The sequence below is a fragment of the Bombus bifarius genome, unplaced genomic scaffold (genome assembly GCF_011952205.1).
Source record: "Bombus bifarius isolate JDL3187 unplaced genomic scaffold, Bbif_JDL3187 scf7180000007992, whole genome shotgun sequence".
Lineage (NCBI taxonomy): Eukaryota > Metazoa > Arthropoda > Insecta > Hymenoptera > Apidae > Bombus > Bombus bifarius.
The window spans coordinates 2765734-2787702 of NW_022884373.1; the positions used below are offsets into that span (position 1 = coordinate 2765734).

Genomic DNA, 21969 nt, shown 5'->3' on the forward strand with positions numbered 1-21969 from the left:
CCTAACACCAAGGACTATTTAACAGCTGGAAGACAAAAGCAACCGGTTTCGTTTTCAACGAGCGCAGAGGAGTAACAAGGAAGACTTGCGTGGATGAGTCAAGGATCGTCGTATATGGTAGCATCCGGAAATAGGTCATCCTTTCCATTGATCGTCAGTGTCGGTGATTTGTGCAGCCGCTATTGAGCCACGTCCAGATCCCATTTTCACGTGTTTCTTCCTCATCGACCAACGGTTCTCTTCTTTATACAGAAATTGGTCAGCCAATCGACACAGTGGCGATTATCTAAACGGCCTCATCAATCTTTGGCTTCCTCGGTTCTTTCGATGCCTTTAGTTTACTCTGGGTGGGCGCGATGTTTGCATCCTTAATAGTGACACATCGAAATCCACGTTTCGTTACGTAATACGTTTTCTTCTGTAGCAACAAAAGCCGACCAGATGGATCGTTAATCACGGTTTCGTTTATCGAACGTCTAAGTGCTGCTGCGTTCGAGAGATCGGTACGGTACGAATACGCCGGCATTTGTGCGATTCTATGGTGGTTTGAGTCGGTGTGAATCGATTCGAGGCAGAGCTGTAGGTTAATGTGTTGTTCGAAACAGAATTCAGAAAACTTTTAACGTGAAAAGATGGGAAGTTGAGAGAAGTGGAAGACTGATGCGTTGTAGGTTGGATAAAAAGAAAGTGGGAGATCTCTAGATGAATGGAAAAGACATTCGTTGCGACTATATGTAAACTGTATGATTATGTATCTTCTTGTTACTCCGAATTCAGTTCAGTGCAGTTCGGTACACTCAAATTCAGTTGGTTAATTGCGTTTGATGTACAGTGCGACGAGCGTAAATTTTATTCATCCATGGTTCGTGTTTTATTAAACCTAAGCTAAAAATTTGCAGGATTTTAAGCGAATAATGCGATGTTCTTTTCATAACGCTTCGCATAATCTAAATTGTGATTCTCGATCGAGTAAATGTAGTTGAGAGAACGATCAAAAATCTCACGACCACCTGAAAGTTAAAAAGAATACTTAGGACTGTCACTGACGATCAAGCTCACTCTCAAGTCAAACAAAGTCATCGACATCGTGTCATTGGTATTTTGGACCAGTTAAAAGTCGAGAGGAGTTATCGAGATCGTGTCATTCACGGTCAAGGTTATTTGAAGACTATACTATCAGATTTCAAGGTCGTTTGCATCCTTCTTACGGAATCATTCGAAAAGATATCTTTCTACGAATCATTGGTAAGAAACAATTTTTCTGGTAGATTAAAAGAACATTCGATCCTGGAAAACTTAATCGTACTCATAAAGGCCTGAATTTGCATAAACATCTGCAATCTAACCATAATTTACACCCGGCAGACGTAAAACAAGCATCCTTATCGCTTTAACACAAATCAGGGTATCTTAGGAGTTGAACAAATAAAAATCTTCAACGAAGAATCGAAAGAAGCGTTCAGTCTTGTTCCCTAAAATTCGATTTATGTCTCGACAAGGGTAACGCCGTTGAACCACCGATAACGAGACTGTTAAAAGCGATGGCTATCCTCGAAATACCTCGCATCGTTCGTGTTTTTTGGCAACTAAAGCGAAAACAGCCCTCTACTCCTACGGATTTCTGATTTCGCGATAAAATTTCTCGTCTTGCACGAACATAAGATCGCCATTTTCTCTTGGGAACAATAATTCCAAACGTCTCTTAGATGGAACAATCTTTCGACATATGCGATGTGCGCCTGTCCCTCTGCGCGAATGACCTGTCCACCGAGCGTAAAAATTTGCATGTGTAAGTATCCCAAATTCCAGTCAAATTGCTACACGGTACACGATGAAGCTTGCACTAAAAATCTGCATCCGGCTCGCACAAGAGATTTCGAACTCGTGAATATGTATTTCGTTGACATATGTATTCATCAAGGATGTTCTATGTTTCTGAATAACACGACGCGTATTTTGGTTTTGGAAATACCGCTTTGCGCTGTTTCTCGACTCTTTAAGAGTTTGATTATTGCAGTGCAAATAGTCGCTTCAATCCGAAAATACATTCTAATTACGATGGATTTTTTATTTTAGTCTATTAAAATTCATGATCACTTGAATTTAAAAATTCAATGTTCATTCGCGAAAGCCTTCATCCGCGCAAACAAGGAACCACGAACATTTCAAATTAATAAAGATACTGCAATTCTGCACAATCATGTTCGTCTTCTTCCGAGTTTATAAAAATCTCGTGCCAAAGAACAAAGCGACGAACGTAAAGTTTCAACGTTCTTCATCCATCAAACGCCATCGGACGAAATAAAAAATTTCGCAATTCGATGAGTCCAATTCTACACCATCTCAAATTTATAATTCTCGTTCCGAAATTTATAAAAATGTCTACCCGAAGAAAAGACTACGAACATCGAGATTTCACCACTTTTCGCGTATCAAGCGCCATCGAACGAAACAGAAGACACGTGCGATAGAAAGATTTCCAACTCGATGGATCCAATTCTACATGGACCCTTTCTCCTCGCTTCCGAAAAGTTGAAACCAACAACAAGGAAGCAGCTTCACAAAGAGAAAAGGGACACAATAGCGAGACACGATTTCTAACTTTTACGATCGCCGATACAACGGACGAATAGCGCCTTTCTCCCGTTTCGTAAAGAAATGTCGCAACAGCTGGGTGTCGAGCGGAACGATTTTTCTTAATTTCAGGCCAATGCGGCCGGGAGAAAATTAACGTGGGCAGCGGAAGGTGAAATCAATATAAAAGAACTCGGTGTAACGGGTGAACGCGCGGGATGAGCCACGGGACGGGTATACGAGGGCAACTCGGCAATGAGTAATGACCTGGACGATGGGGACGTCGGACACGGGACCGAGTAACGAATTTGCTCGCATCTCTTACAACGCGATCATCACGGTGGGTAGATGTGATCAGGTACGTACGCTGGATACTTGGTGCCACGTGTAGACTGGCCTTTGTCATTCTTACGATGAATTCTGTTCATAGCTACCTTTCGCAATTTATTAGACGCTCGATACTCCTATCGTTGGTATAGGCATAAATGGATACCGTGAATATAGGATGAAATTGATAATTATTATATTAAGTTGTCGCAGAAGTTTCTTTCGTTTTATAAGAAAACAATAGATGACGTTTTGTGTTTTATATTATTTTATCGAATTGTGTATGATCCGTTTTGTTCGAATGGAACAAAAAAATAACATAAAGAAATGTCGTGCATCTATCGTTTCCTTATAAAACGAAAGAAACCTAATACAATCACAAGTATCATATGAAAAATTGAATTGTATTTGGTTTCGAAGATCATGACAAAATTACGATTTTATTAATCCCTTGCCTTCTGAGGCAACGCTCGTATTACGAATCGTAGTTACGGCTGAATAAAGGCACGTTATATTTGTAACAGAGCTTCGTTCCAATTCTTATTCTGCTTTGAACTTTTCAAATCGACCATCTCTGCATATAAATGATACACAGAGTTTCGTTGCTTTGCATCGGACACTGAGTTACACTGGAAGTGTCAAGCAAGGTAAAAGTGTAAAAAACGTGCTTCAACTTTTTCGAACTTCACACGGTGGTAGGTTATAAATGGAAGAAGAAAGGCTAATAAAAAGACATCGGGCAGATTCCTGGAATTCCTCTGCATAATTACGACACGAATTTTATATGACCCAACAACGTGAATTGCCTAAAAAGAAGTTACAAATGAAATGTTGCGTTAACGTAATGCTGGCCCTTAATGGCTTAAAAGACCTCCGAAGGTTCCTCGATCACCAGCAGTCCCATTCAGTGGCCAAAAAATATTCTCTCGTTTCTACGAAATTTCCTCTCTTCGTCTTCGACTCTCGCGGTTCGGATCAACGCGTATATTTCGCCTGTACAAGAAGAGCTGTTCGGCTGGCTACATTTTTTCGCTCGTACTCGCTTTGTTGCTGGCTTCTGGCGACGCGCAGCATTGCTGGGTTCGCGATGTGATCTACCGTGTTAATACTCGCCGCGGCGCAGCGTAGCACGACACGCGATAAAAGCGATCGCTTTAAAGTAGCCTCGTAAAGCACGGAATGGGAATGGCACCCTGCGCGGCACCCCCGTACAAAATAACGAGGCGGCCACCGACGATTTATTTTCGGGGTACCAAGATGCAACGCCGTCTGGGAGAAGATACACGGTAGTCGCGTCGGGAGCCTTTGCACGCCAACTTTTTTCCTCCGATTTACACTGATCTCTGAGATATCGCCGATATCGAATCGTGGCACGGAGTCTGCATGTATTTTTCAACGAATGGGAACGTTAAACGTGGACGAGTATCTTGTGCTAGGAATCATTCGATTATTCATCTGCCTCGTAGCTAAATCGTTATGAAATAGAAGAAATGTTTTGGATGATCTTTTCATCGAATGGAAACGTTAAACGTGGACGACTATCTTGTGGTAGGAATCATTCGATTATTCATCTTCCTCGTAGCTAAATATGAAATGAATGAAATAGAAGAAATGTTTTGGATGATCTTTGAGAATATTCAAATCTCATTAGTTCTTGACAAATGGAAATCGGGAAAGGAATGTAAATCTTAAGTTTTCTAATAAACTACCCTCGATAAAATAAATCTAAGCAATTACAAATTGCCTGATAAAATTCAGCTACTGCTACGATAGTCAACTGAAGCATAAATTACCTAATAAATCATCTACTCGTTACTCCTTCTAAAATAATCTTCCACGCTAATCGATAATACGCAATAATCAATCTTCTATACTATTATAAAAAATTGCCAAAACCGAAATTAAATATCACAGATTTCCTGACAAGTTATTCGCCTTGTTCGTAACTGATCCATTTCAAAGTAAACATTAACTTTCCACCAAATCTTCCCAACCTATGAATTTCCACAAAAATATTACACCAAATCTAAATATATGACAGATTCTTTGATAAAATATAAAATTGTCCATAACCAATTCGTTTCGAAGTAAACAAAATTTTCCATCGAATCTTCAAACTCTATGCATTTCCAGGAAAATTCTAAAAAGGATCTAAGCATGACAAAATCTCTATGTAGAGATTATATAGAAAATAAAAGGCATGCAGCCCTTTGATAGGTAACTCGCCGTGAAGGAGGCGAATTTACGAGCGGTCGTTCACCGTGTACACGCGTGCCCGTACGCAGCGAGTAACGCGTGCAGGTAGCGAGGACGCCGATTATTTATAGTCGCTCGCACTTACAAATGCATCGTGCCGGTGCGCATCACGAGGGGGTCCCCACGATAGCATCGGCTTACTTTCCAGGCAAAATACAGACGTGAGCCGAGCTGCGCGACGACATCAGAATCGAGCAAAACGCAGCCTAACGCACCTGTCCCCGTGTCGCGCGTCCACCGTCGCAAAATACGACCAAATTATCCGGGAAATCGATGAAATTATCCAGCTGAACGTTCCGCTCAGAACCTTATGCGCTTCCTAGAAGATTCACGATTGATCGTATAATGATTACACGTTTCTGCGTAACCACCGTGTAACCACGCAACTATATAAATTTCTACAAACGTCTGCAAGAACAGGCAAAATAGTTGCAAAGTACCAGACGCATAAGTTGAGTGGATGAAGAACAGGAAAATAATAAAAAATGAATAAAAAGCGATTATCAAAATTTTCTCCATTTAACTTTCAGATTTGGTTACATGTGTTGAAAAGAGAAAGTTTCAATTTCTTGGAACAAGGAATTGAAAATATTTGCAGTTCTAATATACAATACTAATTAGTGAAAGGTTGCTCGATAAGAAATTTAATTGCTGCCAATCTTGATTGGAAACAATACATAGTATTAAATAGACTCGGAATGGGTAAATTCATTAATAATCAATAGTAATCTGTACGTGTCTTTTATACCTTGACATTTAAAATTTTAAAATCTTTGACGATATTAGGTTCTGGGCACTAAATATTCGTGAAGGGTAGGATATAAATAAGAAAAAATTTGTCATCCCTTGTAAACAAGTAAACAACCTTATGTATCGTGATATAAATATCTTCCTCTATTTTTAAATGTATACCTTATTTTTAAGCACTTTAGATTTTTAAGAGCTGCTGTTTTTTCATACAGGGCTTTCTTTCTATGCTCCAATAACTTCGTATTTTTGGACAATATAACACATAAATAAAAATTTCGTGGTGTCTTAAATATTGTATTATTTAAATATTTAAATTTCAATATATAGTATTAAATAATGCATTAATTATTATCAGTCCCCTAAAAACTTCATTCTTAGAATTTTCAACGTCGCAACATTTGTCTAACGTAAAAGAGAATTTTTTACGTTGTTTATACGTAGTTTTTACGTTTCCCGGAAAAACACGTCTAACTTACCGCGATTTATCTTTATAGCTTTTTTCATATCGTTTCGACGAGAGTCCAAGGCGTGACGACGAGAAATCGTTCAAAAATACCTAGAAATGCCGAACTACTGACTGTTTGGACCCGTAAATCCTATTAATAGGCCAGTTTGTCTCGCGTTTACTAATTTTTCTCATGTACGATTCGTAAATTCCAATGAAACATTTAGGGAAATTTATAGTGGAAATTAGATTTCGATTCGGAAATATATGACGAGCAAATGAAACGAATAAACTATATGAATAGGAAATTTTATGAAGATTGTTGGAAGTATGTGATGTTATTTACGATGTGCGTGATTTTTATTTCGAAAATCGTAAAATTATGAGATATTATTTTAGAGAGAATATTATGTAAGATTTGTGTGCGAAAAATGTTGAAACATTAGATGTTACATAAAAAATGTTCCAGAGATTTGGATGTTAAAATATTGTGTGAAATTGAGTCTGAAGGTAGATTCAAAATATTCCGCCGCGCAAAACTTCCTACGAGATATAATCGATTTAACTGTAGTTCCCTTCCTTTACAATGTTATTCTTTATTCTTTCCAACATCAATATTTATATTATCCTACTATATTTAATCAAATTTGCCAATCATTAAAAAATTCTATAAATTACCCAAACATCACTTTAGTTACAAATAAACCTGATCCTCTTCAAGTCCAATACTAATACAATTTTATAATTTTTTATCGACGTCTGGAAATCTTAAACACCCGTACAGTACCTCTAAAATATAAACAATTCAATTCTTTCCAAACAGAATGTCAATATAATCCTAGCCTCTCCAAAAAAAAATCTCAATAAAAGATTCAATTCTCCTGAAATCCAATATTAACATAATCCTATCATTTGTAATAAAATTTCCCAATAATTTAAAAAACCCATAAATTACCCGCAAGACATAAACTCCAGCCTTTTCAAGTCCAATGTTATCTAACATAACTTTAGCATTATCGATAAAATTTTTCAGTCGCTTAAAAAGTACATAAAGTACCAAAGACATTACTATAAAATATAAATAAATTCGGTTTTCTCTCCCGGTATTCCCATAATCTCGCCACTACCGATAAAAATTTCCATCACTGGAGGAACAGTTTAAACGCGGCTTCGGCTGTTTAAAAAATCGCGTCCTCGATCAGACAAGTCTCGATCGTAACTCCGAGGCTATCGAAGCTGTGCACCCAGCCAGGAAGAATCCCGCGCGTGGAAAATATACGGACAGGTCGAAGGGACTGCGGTGGTTCGTGACCAATGTTCTCGATTTTTCTTCAGATTCGTCCCACCGCTCGGGACATGAAAAGGAATGTCGCATCTTTTCTCTATCAGAACGTCTAACGGTACAGCAGGCAACCTCGTGCATTTGCGTACGCAAGACCTCCACGAACTAACGGAGTTAATTAAAATCGTTAAGGATGTTTTGCGAGGCCCGTCCCTTCTGCTGTACAAGGATTGCTCGACTCGAGCGAACATATATCGTTGCCTTTGGCAAGGATTTATATTTTTTCAATAGAAATCGTAAAACGTACGTGCATGGTACGTAAATTTGTTTTTTTTTAAGATATGGTGTTAAAGATTCAGACTTTTGCTCTCAATTTTTCCGTTCTCTCCTTTCTTCTATTTTGCTGTCGACCTCTCTTCAGAATTCAGTTGGATCTAACAATATTTTAGATATTTTATGGACATCTAGAGTGACTGAGACATTTTAATAAAAACGATAGGATTACGTTAATATCGGATTTGGGGAGAAGGAATTGGGTTTTAGGTTTATTGATAATTTACGTGAAACGGTTATGAAATTATGAAAATTTATATCGAGAAATATGACTTTTCTTTTACGATGTATCGTTATATATTTTATACGTGAAAACAAGAAAATTCTTTTCTGGGTGGAATACGAGATTTTGTATTCCATTTAAGATTTCAAATAAATCGAGAACCAAGTAAATAACGATCTGCTGTATTTACATGAAACAACAATAACTTCTTTAGGATAAAAGTGTTCCGCTAATTTTTTATTCCACGACTCTCGCAAGAAGTTCAATTTAATTTCGCGATAAGGAAGATTCCACTTGTATATCAGAGGAAAGTAATTCCATTTATTCAATGAATAAGGTAATAAGAAAGTAACGAGCGTGTAGAGTAATTAGCCTCCGTGATAATATTAGGTGAAGTAAAAAGTTCTGAGCGCTTTTTCGCTTTATTTCGACGATGAAATTAACATAGTCAAGATTATTCGATTTAGATTAAATATGCGCCGTTTTGTTCGATTACTTTTGTCCATTTTGAAGGCAATTTCATAATTCCGCGGTTGAAGAAGTCCTCGTCCCTATTGGTAAAAAACTTGACCAGCTCATTTTCACAAGCCTCTCTTGAGGCCAGTTTTGTACCATCAAGAAAATTTTGCAAAAACTTAAAAAGGTGATAATCGCTTGGTGCCAGGTCTGGACTGTACGGCGGATGCGATAGAACCTCCCAGCCAAGCTCTCGGAGCTTCTGACGCGTCGTTAAAGATGTGTGCGGCCTGGCGTTGTCTTGATGGAACACAACACCTTTCCTATTGGCCAATTCTGGCCGCTTCTGGTCGATCGCCTGCTTCAGTCTGGTCAGTTGTTGACAATAGAGGTCCGAATTAAGTGTTTGCCCCGATGGGAGCAGCTCATAATGGATGATTCCCTTCCAATCCCACCAAACACACAATAAAACCTTCTTGGCCGTTAATCCACGCTTGGCGATCGTTTGGGCCGGCCCACCGCGATTGGACCACGATCTTTTTCGGCTGTTGTTCTCGTATGTGACCCATTTTTCATCGCCAGTCACCATCCGCTTCAAAAATGGGTCGATTTCGTTACGTCTCAACAAAGAATCGCAGGCATCAATTCGGTCCAAAAGGTTCTTTTGCGTCAATTCATGTGGCACCCATACGTCGAGCTTCTTCTTGAGACCAGCCTTATGCAAATGGTTCCAAACGGTTTTCTGGCTAATCTTCAGTTCCTGGGCAATGGAATAAGTGCTCACATGCCGGTCCGACTCGACGATTTCCATGATTTTATCCACATTTTCGACGATTGGCCTACCAGAGCGTGCCTCATCTTCGACGTCCATATTACCAGAACGGAATCGTTGGAACCACCGCTTTGCTGTTGCATTCGATACTGTACTGGGTCCATAAACAGCACAAATTTTTTTGGCCGCCTGCTCCGCCTTTTCACCTTGGTCGTAGTGGTACTGAAGAATGTATCGAATTTTCTCTTTTTTTATCTCCATTTTCGAACGCTGTAACACACAACTGGCTTCACCGAACACAAAACTGACAAAGAACCTTTTTGATGCGTAATATCACCTTGAAATCGGTGTATACTATGACTCGATGCGATGTGCACATCGTGAGATATGGCTCACTAAAGACATCTAGCGAAAAACGCTCAGAACTTTTTACTTAACCTAATATCTACGAACAAGCAAGCTTTTTTTAATTTACACGAAAGAAACGTGGGTTTCTCCTCTCAATCCATACACTGAGAATCTTCTAACAAAAAGTGGAACACCCATTCACAACAATACCACAACCTACCATACTCCTAATCTTTACTATCTTCTCTATAAACCTAGAAGAACAGACCGTGTCATCAAAACAAGAAACACGCATCTAATTCCTAGATCCGATCATCTTCACGGAAATACTTTTATAAATAGAATGATCAACGTTCTGACGTTTTCTATCACAACCTACCATACTTCCAGCCATCTTTACCAGATAAACAAACACCTCTATAAATCAGAAAAGCACGAACAATCAATTACTAGATTCACTGATTTCTACGAAAATACTGTTTTAGATAGAATAATCAGTATTCTGTATTCCTGATATTTTCTACCGGAACCTACCATATTTCTAATCCTCTTTACCAGACAAAATAAACGTCTCTAGAAACCAGAAGAAAAAACAGGGACAATCAACTAACTAATCCCTACATACAGTGATTTTTGCAAAACTACTTTTACAAATAAAATAATCAAGACTCTGACGTTTCCTATCATAACCTACCATACTTCTAATCCTCTTTGCCAGACTATAAGCCAGGAAAGGCACGAACAATCGACCAACTGATCCTTAGATACTGCGATTTTTGTGAGAATATTGTTTCAAATAGAATGCTCAACGTTCTGTATACCTTGCGTTTTCTATCAGAACCTATCGTATCCTCGATCTTCTCTATCAGAGAAACATCCCTGAAAATCAAAGAAAAATTCATACGAATATGATATAAAATCCCTGGATCCAATGATTCGCAAGTTCTGTTACTGTTCTAAATAGAATGACCAACACCCATAAATCCAGTCTAAGCAATTGAATAATATCATTGAAGCAAGCAATGAGTCCAACGAAAATATCGAAATACTTATTATTAACTCGTTCAAAGGCGATCATCGTTTCGATTGCAAGATTGAGTCGTTCGCCAAAGATTCCTCCAGTTCCCATCCTAAGAAATATTAACTTCCATGAAGAAGAAGAAGAAGAAGAAGAAGACGAAGAAGACGAAGAAGAAGAAGAAGAAGAAAATGATGATAAAGAAACGGCATACACAGCGTCGACAGATTTATGCGGCGATAATTATCGCGACCGTTATCTGCTAATCGTCTGAATTCCATATTGCATCCTACTATATTTCATCGCGAGCAACGTTTGATCAAAAGCTCCAAGCAGATTTTCTTCTTCCGCAGCTTCTTCTCCTTCTTCTTCTTCTTTTCCTGTTTCTTCTTCTTCTTCTTCTTCTACTTCTTCTTCTTCTTCTTCTTCTTCCAATCGTTGAAGATTTCACGCTCACGCGTCACGTGAAAACTCGCTATTGACACAGAAAACGATTCGTTCGTTCATACGTTCGTCCAGATCACAAACGTCGAAGCCTGTGCGTGAATCGTGCACGTCGTTAATCCTGTCATTATTATTATTATTATTATTATTATTATTATTATTATTATTAGTTTTACGTTGACTACAGATTCTGTTTCTATTTTCGGTTGATTGCCACGGCGAAAATAACCGTTCCGCGTATTATCGTAGCCGGATGACGCTCGAAACGGACCAAAAGTCGCCCGATCAAACAAACAGACGGATAAAATTGGCAGCCTGGCAACCATTATAATATCGTGTATGCTATATCCGGGACCATTTTCAAGATCGATCGTCTGGAAATAATTCATCGAGCTGCTGCTTAACTTTTTGCAATTTCTGTTTAACGGAATGCTAGATTCAACGTTTTACTTCTTATGCTACAAATTTTAATTTGCGCGCTTTCTTTAGAAAATTTGATTCTTCAAGGGACCAAGATGAAATAATGGAGCTTTGATCGCTGGAACAAGATTTTTAGTATAATAAAAAGTAGTTGGAAGATAGCGGTCACGAAGCTGAATTTGATTGGAAACTGGCATCGAAAGCTTGACATTTTTGTAAATTCAGAGAAATGCGAAGTAGATGTTAAAGAATCGTTGCGGAGGAGTAAATTATCGAAGAATGTAATAGGTACATACCTGACGCGAGAGAATCTTTTTAGTGCGATTTCCCCTGATTGGAGGACGGTATAGAAATGTAAATTCTAAATTGTTCGTAAATACACCGAATACTTACGAAAAATTGGCAAACGTGTGATCAATTTGCTACAGATTGATTATATAACTAATAACAGGTTATGCTTTACTACTTTATATAAAAGACTCATTCGGTATTAAATCAATCACATTCACTGATATATAATTTGAAGGACATTTTGACACGAGGAAGTCGATAGTTGGAATGTGCAACATCAATCAAACAATCAACAAAGCATTTACCTACTACACAACAACTCCGTTCATCTTCCGCTCAAGAATTCCACTTATTTTCCATTCAACAATAGTAAATCATAGATAAATCAATTAACATTCTAACGAGAAGATGGATGATCGCCGACTCAGCTAAATAAAAATTCTCATTATCTTCTGCTCAAAAATGTTATCCATTTCCTTTCCGATACTGACGAATCTTCTATAATCTAACTAACCTTGGATACGAACAGCTCAACCATTACGAAATTAAAAACAGAATCGTAGAATTAACAAAGCATTACCTTACAATACAAATATCCCATTCGATTTCTATTCGGGGACTCCATTTACTTGCCATTCAAAAATGATAAATCATACACAGACATTCTAATGTAGCTAACATTCGCCACAAGAAATTCGACCATTAAAAAAAATTAAACAAAGCGTTTCCTCTATGCGCAAGAAGTACATTTATACCGCATTCAGAGATCCTCTTTATTTTCCATTCAACATTGATCGCTTTCGTAAATTACTTAATTTTATTAAATTAACGACACACTGGAAAAGACTCCTTTTCCTTTTTCAGTCTTCCATTCACCGTTTTCTCCTACAACTCAAACGATACTTATCAAGAATCGAATCAATCCACGCTTCTTCCTACGACGTATAATACGTTTTCTCTCTATCGTGTAATAAAATCTAGCAGCTCCTACAGATTCCCCTTCGCATGACATTCTCCGACATCGCTACCATACGCTATTTTCGAAAAACCATCTCCCGTGAATAACCATCGAAAGAGCCACTTATTGTTAAACCGCTTATCATCGTCGTAAGATTTCGAAACGAGTCGAATTAGTAAGATGACTCGAAGGAGTACAGCTTCTTCTAATTCTTCCATCTTCCATCGATTATTCTCTATACGCAAGTTGAAAATTAAATCAATCCACGTTGTCTCTTTCTACGTCTGCTACATATTGCCCCTATCGTGCAGTAAAATCTAGTAGCCGCTACAAATTCCTTTTCGAATAACATTCTGCAGCGTCGCTATCAATTTTTACGAAACTGCTACATATCCCAAAATAGCCATCGCATGAGCCACTTATTGTTAGCATACTGGCGCTTATCATCGTCGTATCGGACACTCCTTCGTCCGATTGGAAATCCAGACGATCTCGGAGCGAGACTGCGCGGTACTTAACATCGATAAGTCGCGTGTATATCGACTCCTTGGCGATTATTTCGCGACGAGACGACCAATTAAACGATTCCCATTTCCACCGTGTTGTGTATACGCACACGCCGTGCAACGATTCTAATCGGTTTTGATAAAACGGCCATCGGAATTCGAGTGGCAATTTCACTTAACGACGCTGTTAACATCCGCGCCCGCGTGTTTGCGTTAGCCGCAGTGCAAAAAAAAGAAGCAGCGGGGATTCACGATCGGTTTTATAGAGAAAGGAATGCGTGCTCGCGTGTACGCTGTTCGTGAACGTGCGCTCACAGACGGTGACTGACCTAGAAACACATTATCGCGATACGCGTTCCTCGCCGACCCACTGACGTGACACGCCCAGCCAATCCGGATCGATGTGCTCGCTTTTATCATCGCTTTCCTCCCGACTAAACGTCCGCCAAATTATCTACCATTCGTTCAGCTCGCGATACAAACGATTGTTAGGTTTTACGAGTCGCGGCACTTTTTCTTTCTAAGCAGCAATACATTTCATCGTCGACTATTATTCAAGCGATACGTTAGATCCATCGATTTTCAAGCGGTGTGTGCCATAGGAATTCTTGAAACATCCAATACTTGACTATATATTTCCTCGATGCTATAAACAGACTGCGAATTTTTATGGAAATTTATTTGTTCGAAAATATAATTGAAAAAATTAGAGCAATTACAGTTTTAGCTAGAGAATTTCTTTTGCCTACCAAATATTATAAAAAGCACTATACTTTCTACGTATATCTCTTTGTATCATGTGCATCCTGTGCAATTTTGCACTTGCAAGTTTCTTACAAATGCATAAAAATCCTAATTATGTATACATGTATATATATAAAAGTCAAATGTAACTAACCAACAAATGTTTCATCGTACGTTTAAATGTGTAAAATAGGTAAAATTCATAATTATTAATCGAAATCTATTTCCACTTTCTATGCTTTTGAAATTTCTTATAAGCGTAAGAAAATCCAAGATCTAGATGAAGAGCAGAAGATTTAAGGCGGTTTCTTTCCGGTAATCGGTATCCAGGGTCGGTCTCGACCCCGTCCACCGATAAAAGATTTCGTTAATTGCCTTTCCATTAGACCGCGAGGAACAGAGGGCACGTGTAGAGTCGGCGACCAGTCCGTGACCGGTTCGTAACAGTCGTAGGAACGATCTAAGCGAGTTAGATCAGTTCGGGCGTCGGTAACGAGTGCGATCGTCGGTTTCGATCGGTCGAGCGACCAACCAAAAAATTAATTAAACTTCCCCAGGCTGCGTGGCATTGGTGAAAGTAATTAAATCCCTGGTACACTATAGCTACCTGCTTCGCCGCCTCCTATTGTCGCGGCTTGTTAGCAGGAAGTCCTCTAACGCCCATCAGGAAAAAAGTCAGAAACGTTACGACAGTACTTTCCAATGTTATCGATGCTAAGAACAAATATTCAAATGTTTTTTGAGCGGCTATTGCACGCAAGTGATACGTGTCAAATGATTATACAGTAGAATAGCGAGTAACGAAACAATTGTTTGTTGAAACATTGAAGATGATCAAATATGAAGATGATTGGAAAACAAGAATAGAAATTGTTCGAGTGAGATTGTTACAGTTTTATTCGAATGTTCTTGTTCCTACTGTTGCAAGAATTTTATTAAGATACGAAGTGTAGAGGAAATGTTTGAAGATTTGTAATGATAAATTCATTGGAGAAAATGTGAATCTTTATCGTTTGATAGAGTTTGAAATGTCTAATATTGTTCGTATCGAGAGTTTGAGTCTTTTGACGTTTGCATTTGGTCTATTGATCTAGGAATATAGGTAAAGTTATAAGTATTTGAAAATTCATGATGGTAGGTATATTAAAAAGAATAGTAATCTTTATCTATTGATCAAGTTTGAAATTTCTAGTATTATTCGTATTAGAAGTTGGATCGATCGTCAAAATTGACAAAGGAATAGTAAGATTTTTGTTATACGTGAATGTTGTATATGAAGTATGAAACAATCTTAGAAAAGAAGTGATATTTTTGTATAATTCGATTATTATTAAATATATTAATTACAGGATAATGTGAAATTTCACCTTAACTAACTAACTAATAAAAATTTTATAACACTCTGGTTAAATGCTTCACAGGTTTATATTTATGAATGATGTAAAACGATGATAATAATATTGAGTGAAATGGTTTGTTTCGCTTGACGGTAAATCTCTGGGGATATAAAAGTCGACTTCCTTTTTCAGTAACGTCAGAGACACACTTGTTTCACTTGAAACACAAGGACGAGGTATGAAATACTCTTTGTTGAAGGAAAGATATGAAAGTTGACTGAATAATCCTATGCAAAAAGCATGATACTGTTAATGAAGAAACTTTTTTTGTTCCATACGATGAATGCGAAAAAAGAGCAAAAGAAAGGCAGACTGATATGACAGAAAAAGTTGCTTTCTTTCTTTCTTTTAAATAAATATCTTTTCATATGTGTTGAAATTAAAATATGTGTGAAATTAGAAAATCTAAGATTCGTCACTTTAAGTTACTATATCAATATCTATCTATAATGAACGTCGATAAACCAAGTACATATGGATATAATTTCGCCCACGTTCATTGATCAATAGACCAAAACCAAATGTCAAAACAGACCACGAAGTCCGAGGGGAAAAGATCCCGCGTCACGATCACGGGAAGCGGAAACGCGGTGTCCACGGGTAAACTCTGTGCACCGTTAAAGGAAATCAAGAAGAGGAGAGTCGAAGGGGGGAAAAAAAAGAGGAGAACGAGGATATTATGCGTTTCCTGGTGCACGAGAGCCAGCAAGTGGACAACCTTCTGGTATATCGACGGTATATATTTATTTAACTAATAATAAATGGCCGGTGTAGCTCGCAGGCGTACAACTTGCAGCGTATATAAGGACAATACATCTCTATTTTATTCGCCGGTATAATGGATAGCGGAGCCTCGTGTGTATGCACACCGCGGCAACAATATAATCGTGATCCCACGAGACCGCTCTTTATAAAGGCGCTTTTGCGAGAATGGCCGCTCACGCGAAACAATATGCAGAAATCGCATTATCCGAAGCCGCGGGGTAGAAACCGCCACCGAGACCGGAACAATAAAATAGACGCTGGCGAAAGGGCGACTTCATACGCTGATGAACTTTCCTTCTTCTTCTTCATCATCTTCTTCTTCTTCTTTTCTTAATATCTTTCCTATGTATTTACTTTGTCCTCTTCCAGCATTTGATCTCTTACAGCAGGTTCATCTTGAAGAAAAAATCTATTTTTTGTACATCAAAACTACTAAGAAATTCTAAAATGTCTGTGGTAGTTGTAAATGAATAAAATAAAAAAGACAAACTGTTTTTTTTTTAATTTAGGGCTCTAATTTAGTAACGAAATTCTTCTAAAAAATGTATGAACTAAGGGGAAAAAATGCCTGTCTTACAAATCTATTTGAATTATAAAAGAAATATCTAAAGATTCGTTTCTATATAACACCGTGTGGGAATATTTCCTAAAAGTATAATTATATAGTTGCTGTTACGAGATCGCTATCGTAGACGACCTAAGACGTTTGCACAGTACTGTATAATATATATAATAACTAGGTCCGTAAACGACTGGACATTCCAATGGACCCAATAAACCTAAAACTGTTTTCTCTAACGATGACCTCTTGTTCTACGAAAGTCGAACGAAAATCTCGACGGAAATCGGTGATAAAAAGGATTTTTCGCGTTTCACCTAATTATGAGAAATCGGCCAGTTTCCCCGTGGACCGATAAGCTCTCGTCTAATAACAGGGAACGTTGTCGTTCGATGATCGCAGCGGCGAGGAAAACCAGCCCCGAGACGCTTAAGACAATGAGCACGTTGCCGAAGTATAGGTGAAAGCACACCAATCATCCGCAACAAAGAATGTTAACGTACTCCGTCAGCCATGAACAAACAATGCCGTCCAATTACACGAACGATCGTTGCATCTTTCAAATATCTCCTGAGAGACGGCTGATAAACAGAGACTCTTCTTTCCCACCCCTTGCTCTTCTCTTCTTCTTCGTATAGTATTATATCGTCGTCTTTCTGCCATTGAACTCGTTGCAATCCTCCAGTTTATCGAAGTAACATAGTTTGAGACGACGAGGAACACGAGGTAAAGCTTAGGTGAAAGCATCGGAACAGGTGCGATAAATCTGTCCACGCTAACTCCATTGATATCGTTGAAACGAGAATACGCATTTTTGGCAATAGTCCATAGCACTATAAAATGGGAAGTTTTTAGAATTTTTGCATATATTACATTTACAATATATTACATTATATTATATTCTACGAAGTTCTTTAAATCGTTGAGCATACTAGAGAATGTGTAGAAGTGGTTCTACACTATATTCTGTATGGTAGGGAAATTTTTGAAGTTGTCGAATACATTGAAAAATGTCTGCAATAGGTTTTGTATTACATTCTATGTTAATTTATGTGGTCGGAGAGTTTTTTAATTTATTAAGTATATTGAAGAATGTATGGAATTAGTTCTATATTATACTCTACATTTTACTCTACATACAAGAAATTTTTGGAATGTTTGAGTATATTAAAAAATGTCTGAAATTGATTCTATAGTATATTATATTCTGCATAATTGGAAAGTATTTGCAATTCTTGAATATATTCAAAAATGATATTTATAGTGGAAAGTTATAGTACCTATAATTTTTTATCATGGAGTTTTTATGAATCTTTGTTTCACATCATATGGATATCACATAGTTATTGCAAACGTGTGAAATATATTAAAAATTGATTCAACAGGGCAATACCAAACCCGGAAGACTAAATACTAAAGGCTAGGAAATTTTTGTGACTGAATTCCTAGAAGTTCGCATAAATGTTCCGCATGATATTTATCCTTTAAAGGATAAACAATGCTAGCCAATTACCGGGTGCAATATGACGATGCATAGTGTGGAATACTACGCGATTTTCCTCTTACATACGCGTGAAACGCATTACACGCTCGATTGTTACATACATGGAGTATATATACGAGTTAAGAAGTGCCTCTGAGAATGTACGAAAGTTACACGGAAGATGTCCTTATAAAAAATATTGAAATATTAACGCACATAAACGCTATAGTATTCTTAGAGAGACGCCAAATTGTTTCGCAAGTTAACGCAACTTTGTACGCCAATATGATAAGGAAGAATGTGTTAGTTCTACTCTCTGGAATACAGTGAAGTGTTGATGATACTTTATACATCACGATATGTAAGAAAATTTCTAAAATATTTCACAAATAAAAATACAGAAATTACGAATTACAATATGAAATGTAATTAAAGAATATTTAATACTATAATTATATGTCGGAGATGGAAAGACAGCGGGATTTCCCGTCCGGAATGTTGGAAAAAACCCCAATACACTAGTCCACACTTTTACTATAGCCGCCCTTAAGTAATAAAAATAAGAAATAGTCTTAATGTTCCAATTGGACTTTATGACGATGGGTTTGGGCTCGAAGTGACATGGCGGGTCACTGGACGTAGCCACGGTCACGGGAGGGACACGTACCTGACAGAGGTACGAAATGATTCTATGGCTCTCCTTAAAAACAAAGATTGACCCGAGAAGTGGGGACAGGAGTATATAAGGGCAGCTTCTTTTGGATTAGGGGAGTCAGTTTGTTAGTTAGTCATTGGACGAGTTACCGAGAAATTACCCGAATCGGGTAGTACGTTGATACTTGTCCTCCCGTGGACCGTGGATTCGTTATCGGACCTGAATTCGTTGTCACCATCATCTTGACCATCCTATTGCCATTACTCATAGCCTCTTGTAGTGTCCACATTCGTACTGATAAATATTAGCTGCATTCGCGACGGTAAAGTAAGTAAAGGTTCATCGAACGCCCCAAAATGCCAACCTGACTCCGACATATATATAATAATAAACCTGTAGAATTATAGGTATACGTAAAGATTGAGATATGAGATATTTTATAGATAAAATTAATTAACCACTAATTTAATACTTAATCAACAGGTACATATATATTCATATTTCATAGAATAAGCGTTTGTTATAATGGAGTTTCTATCAATAATTTTCTTACATCCTGTATATGTGTAATACAGAAAGAACATAATATACATATTAACACATAAAATTCGTGACTCACCGATCGTTGAATATCCGGAATTTCCTGGTATCACTTCCGGTTCTACATTTGTTGTATCATACCCAAAGATGCCTGAAAGTGAAAGGAATCAATAATTGTATAAGTCTTATATTGAAAATTATTAGTAATAGCTTATATAAAAAATATATGAAATCTCAAATAATACTTGGCAATATTGCTCTTAAAAAGTCACTTGGAATGTTTGAATCGGAATATTATTACAGTAAATCGATTTCATTTATATCATTACGTAGTATGTAATTACAGTTAATAAAGCATGATGATATACATACATTTTTATTGTCGCCCAAATCGTCGAGAATATTCTTGGTCGTGGTAATTTTCACTCACTCGAATAGCAACACAGACACCATAAGACGAAAAAAAGCTAACACGACCGAGATATCGTGTTCAAAATACAGCTACTTTCAATTAGAAACAGAAATGCAAACAAAAACGGCCTTGTATCGGGAAACTGGAACTGCGTAATATCTTTGACTTTATGTTTTTGTATACTCTAAGCAAATTTTATATTCTAACACGCACTGACTCTATAATCACGTTATACGCGAATAAAACACAATTTAATAAAGGACGATAATTATAAAAAATTCTAATTTTCCTATAACCACATTGTTCTCGCGCTGCCACGCCCGCACATTTTAAAAAACTAACGTTTACTGTTCCAAACGAGTATACCCGGTATCACTCTCGCAAAAAAATCGATACTATCTAAACGATTTCGATAATCGAAAGCAATGGCGTCCTTTTACGCGGTAAAACGTCCTACCACTACACTTTCATACCCGGAATGAATAAATAAAGCTTTTAAGAGAAAGAATTTATTCCAATAAAACATAATAATGATTTCTTTTTAGTAAGATATATGTATATGATAAACGTGTACATCGAATATTAGCGAGGTATGCATAAAACACGAGTATACGAAGTATATTCTTTTATCGTATTCAATACATTAAAAGTGAGATATGCAATGATAGAAGCAGATGAATTAAAAGATATCGAATAAAAGACGACAATACGTAGCATGTAAGAATAAAGTAACAAATTTGTACCTCATTTACAGCGACAATCCGTCGATCCGCCATATCGCGAGGACGATCCCATGTATACTGACGTCTATCGTAAATAATTGCGAAGGATTCGATGGGGAGGGGGGGAAACACACTCATTGGTACGCGAATACAAACCGTGTATTTCAAATTAGAATTCCCTAAATTAATACGATTTTCTCACTTCTTACATCTTCGATTGCAAAACTGAAAGTATAAAAAGTTAATAATAATTAGAAATTACAAATTCGTATTATGAAACACATAATGTGTTAAGAAAACACTTCTCATGTATGAACTAAACATGCTTACTTTCTTATATCCTTAATTGTACACAGTATTATAGTCGCATATTACATATATGTATTGATCAAACAATTTATGTTTCGATAAAACATGTATATAGTTTCCGGTTATGAAAACGAAAAGGCACGGTGTAATATCTCCGGTGCTAGCGAAAATCTAACGCAACTTATCGCGATATTTAATACGTTGAAAGATCCTGCCGGGTAAAACGTATTCCGAGCAGCAACATTCACTTCTAACGATCCTATTAAGCATACGCAATCACGAGCAGCGAACAGGCGCCAGTTTAATGTCTAACTTAACCATAAAACAGAGGGAAAAACGTCTAATTAAGTTCCTACACGGAACACGGCGAATTTACGAGGTCGCCTAACAAGCTTTTGAAACACTGTTAATCTGCAGCCGATACACTTGTTCCACAATCTTTGGACAAACAGTCGGTAACATGGCGCCACGGTCATGGGCCACGAAAAAGTAGAGTACCATGTGACACTACGCTAATCGACATAGTTGACGTACAGAGCGGAATTATAATTATAGTAAAATGCAAATCGGTTCGGTTGGTTCCAGGAGAACGCGAATGTAGCAATTAGGCTTGTGTTTATTGCTGTGTCCAGCAAACCGTATTTATTACATACGAAGGCAACCTATTGCTTCGTTAGAGACCACCATTTACATGGTTCTTTCTTTAACCATTGGTTACCAACTGGCCGACATTACTTTGCCGTTTTATGCTCGTGGATTTTCGAACTACCATGCGCGACTGCGTTCCCACGACAACGATAAAATTAATTGTTAACAAGCGTAGCATGGGAGAAACTTGATCCGATCGGCGCATGTAACACTCCCTTGTGAACACACGTCGCTTTGTGGTTTTCTAATCGCATCGCGATTTAGGTGCTTATTGATTGCTTTACCATATCCGGTTTTACATATTATGTTACGCTAATGGTAACAGTTTTTTA

General features: G+C 37.6%; 1 long non-coding RNA gene across 3 annotated transcripts in view; it reads right to left on the reverse strand.

Moving 5' to 3' along the window:
• LOC117205678 overlaps positions 1-20426 on the reverse strand; it is a 132930-nt gene extending 112504 nt beyond the window's left edge. For all 3 annotated transcript variants that reach the window (XR_004487269.1, XR_004487268.1, XR_004487270.1), the window contains exons 1-2: positions 19919-20426; positions 19626-19697 (exon numbers count right to left, since the gene is read on the reverse strand). This is a non-coding gene — a long non-coding RNA (uncharacterized LOC117205678). The remainder of the gene's footprint in view (positions 1-19625; positions 19698-19918) is intronic.
• Positions 20427-21969: the final 1543 nt, after the last annotated feature.